Source organism: Microtus oregoni, unplaced genomic scaffold (assembly GCF_018167655.1).
Source record: "Microtus oregoni isolate MIOR12 unplaced genomic scaffold, Mior012 000070F_ref0000104, whole genome shotgun sequence".
Classification (NCBI taxonomy): domain Eukaryota; kingdom Metazoa; phylum Chordata; class Mammalia; order Rodentia; family Cricetidae; genus Microtus; species Microtus oregoni.
Window position 1 is genome coordinate 4,668,369 of NW_024543977.1, and position 2,701 is coordinate 4,671,069.

The window sequence follows — 2,701 nt, forward strand, 5'->3', positions numbered from 1 at the left end:
AGAGAAAGGAGAGGGAGTTGGTTTTAACAAAGAATTTGCTGGGGCTGCTGTCTGGTGACTGGGGATGGGAGTTCTTTCAGCATCTGACTTCCTCATAGTTTGGAGATCTGAGGTTATTTCCTCCTCAAATCCTATAGATGCCTTTTTTCTCCCTGCCTCTTCTCTTGATCTTTCTTTTGTGTCCAAAGTCTCTCCTCTCATGAAGGAAGACAACAGTCATAAGAACAACTCTGTAAGTCCTCCTTTGACTCCAGGGGCTGAATTTGAGGTTGCAGTTCAGTCACACACATGGCACTGGTAAGAACAGAACTTATCCACAAAGATGACCCCAGCTAAGACCCTAAGCAGTAGTGGAGAGGGTGCCTGAACTGGCCTTGCCTTGTAGTCAGATTGATGACTATCATAATGTCATCATAGAACCTTCATCCAGAAACTGATAGAAGCAGACGCAGACATCCACAGGACTGAGCTCCTTAAGCCCAGTTGAAGAAACAGAAAAGCGAAAATATGAACAAAGGGGTCAAGACCATGATGGGGTTATCCACTGAACCAACTTACCTGAGCTAATGGGAACTCCCCAACTCCAGCCTGACAGTGGGGGAACCAACATAGGACCAAACTAGGCCCTCTGAATGTGGATGACAGTTGTTATGGCTTTAGCAGACTGTGAGGTCACTGGCAGTGAGACCAGGATTTATCCCTACTGCTTATACTGGCATTCTGGAACTCATTCTCTTTGGAGGGATACCTTTCTCAGCCTAGATATAGTGGGGAGGGCCTTGGTCTTGCCTCAAAGCAGTGTGCTACATTTTTTGACTTCCCATGGGAAATCTTATCCTCTCTGAGGAGTGGATGGGGGGTGGAGTGGGGAGGAAGTAGAGGGATTGTGAGGAAGGGAGGGAATGGGAACTGGGATTGGTATATAAAATGAGAAAATAATTTAATCCATTTTTATTAATCTGTGTATTGCCACATGGTTGTGGTTTACTGGCAGTTTCAGCATTTCTGTCTCTGGTAGCAGCTCCATGGCTTCTCCCTAAACTCTGCCTTCCTTCTCCCAGCATTCAGTTTAGTTTTCCCTGCCTATCTCTATTCTGTCCTGTTATTGGTCCAAAACAGGTTTTTTTATTAACCAGTGATATTCACAACACACAGAGGGAGATTGACAATAATTATGTGTGTGTGTGTGTGTGTGTGTGTGTGTGTGTGTCGTCTGAAACTCAAACTCTTGACAATCTCTGCCTCAGCCTACTGAGTGCTGAGATTATAAGCATGAATCCCCTCACCTGGCTATAAATATCTATTATTTGAGTCTATTTTGTTGTAGCAGCTGGAGCAGACTACGCTAAAGAAGATCTTGAGCTATTTCTATAAAGAGGTATATAGCAAATACTTTCTATCTGGAAGGTCACATGATCTATGTAATTAGTGCTCAATTACTCAGTCACCTTGCAAAATACCTGTGACCTTATGAGTCTGGTTCACAACCCCTGTGCCTTGGGGTAACAAGTTATTTTTCTCAGAAAATCTCCAGCTCTGCTTCCCCAGTCCTCACCCCTTCTCCACAGAAGTTCTGTCCCCCAAGATGTCATGGCTAACAAAGGCTTGCCCAAATTCACATCACACCCACTCACTTTCCTACCTTGGCCTGTTGTCTCCACCTAGTCACTGTGGACAAAGTGACAGTGTCACTTGCCTGACCTAGAGCACTATCCCAGCTAGTGTATGACTTCTCTCCCAAATCAGCATCTCCTGGCTACTAAGCGTCACTCTGAATAGACAGAGATTATGGCATTTCTTCCAAATCAGCATCTCTCGGCTGTTAGTTGTCACTGCATATACACAGAGATTACGGTATTTTTTCCCCTTTAAAAACAGGAAGGACTCTTGCTGTCAGGCTCACTTTAGCTGATGTATCATTTTTCTCCCTCACTTTGTGGCAAAAATCCCAGAGGCACTCATTTTATCATTTCTGCTGTCTGCTCCTGGTCGCCCATCAAACTACAGCTGTCATATTTCTACTCTTAACTCTGTACAACGTACTCTGCTCCTGACCCCTGGTGGCCTCCATTCTGCTGCACCCAGGGTCAGTTCTGTCCTTCATTCTCCTAGCTCACTAATATCATTGAGGTGGGTGACATATGCCCCTTCCATAAAGTGTGCTCCCCCACCCCAGGCTTCTCAAACATGGGTCTTCTGATTTTCTTGACTTTCAGACTTCTCAATCTTCTCTGGTGAACATCAAGCTTGTTTATCTTGGGGCCTTGAGAAGTGAAGTTCTTCTTGGAATGTTCTTCTCAGGCAACACAGGTCACCCTCTGTGACCCAAATGCCACCTTCTTTAGTGAGATTCCTGCAGCTTTTCTTCCAACATTACAACCCCTTCCCCTCACTCTTTCTACTCTCCTTCCACAATTTACTTTCTGCTTCATATTCAGCTTCATCTCATACAATATTTATTTATGCATTTATGCTCAACAAGTTTAGTATCTGCCTCCAACATTTTAAGATACTTAGCTCTCTTGCCTGATTAGGAGGAGAGCTTTGGAAACTCCTATCGGGCTTGTTGCACGGCTATAGCTGAAGGATCTGGAGGGGTCTAGGGAAGACAGAGCCAGCCAGTCAATGTCCCCTGTCCCTGCTTTCCTTCAGTGCTCAGATGACATCACAGCTGTAGTCTACTCTGTTTTGTTCCTTATAG